The sequence below is a fragment of the Tupaia chinensis genome, unplaced genomic scaffold, assembly GCF_000334495.1.
Source record: "Tupaia chinensis unplaced genomic scaffold, TupChi_1.0 Scaffold000115_1, whole genome shotgun sequence".
Classification (NCBI taxonomy): domain Eukaryota; kingdom Metazoa; phylum Chordata; class Mammalia; order Scandentia; family Tupaiidae; genus Tupaia; species Tupaia belangeri.
The window spans coordinates 1,869,097-1,870,047 of NW_006159579.1; positions in this window are offsets into that span (position 1 = coordinate 1,869,097).

A 951-nucleotide genomic window follows, 5' to 3' on the forward strand; every position below is an offset into this window, starting at 1 on the left:
GGCTGCCCCCCGGGTCTGGGAGGCCGGCTCCGGCCTGGGCGGGTACCGCCTGCTTCCCCACTGCGTTGGGTGTCGGGGGCCTTGGGGCCCGACGGCCCCGGCCCTGGGGGCGGGGGCTGGGGCGGGGCCGGGGCCGCCCCTCGGGGAGAGACGGGGCGGAGGCGCGGGAGGCCGGGGCCTGGCCTCAAGGCCTGACTGCTGTCCGCAGCCGACCGCTGTAAGGAGGTGCAGCAGATCCGCGACCAGCACCCTAGCAAGATCCCGGTGAGTCCTGCAACACCCCCTACCCTCCCTGGCCCGGCCCCGCCCCGCGCCGGGCTCACACGGTCCCCACTGCTCCCGACCCGCCCTGCTCCCAGGTGATCATTGAGCGCTACAAGGGTGAGAAGCAGCTGCCCGTCCTGGACAAAACCAAGTTCCTGGTCCCAGACCATGTCAACATGAGCGAGTTGGTCAAGATCATCCGGTGCGTGGGTCTTGGGACAGGCAAGGAACCAAGTCCCAGCTGAGAAGGGATGGAGTGGGCTCAGGGGCATGGCCCGTTCTGGGGTGGTTGAGAAAGTCAAGGTCGGGGATGGGGTCTGTGTTATATTGGAGGGAAGAGTCTCTAGGAGTAAGAATGGCTGTAAAGTAGGGCCAGGAATTATTCTGGGGAGGGACCAGGGCTATGCCCGCCAGCAGCCAGGACCCTCACAGTGCGCATGCCCTCTTGCCCGCCTCAGGCGGCGCCTGCAGCTGAACCCCACGCAGGCCTTCTTCCTGCTGGTGAACCAGCACAGCATGGTGAGCGTGTCCACGCCCATCGCGGACATCTACGAGCAGGAGAAGGACGAGGACGGCTTCCTCTACATGGTCTACGCCTCCCAGGAAACCTTCGGCTTCTGAGCCAGCAGTAGGGGGGGGGGGGGGTTGGCCTGGGGGGGGGGGGCCCCGGCAGGACCTCCCCCGAGT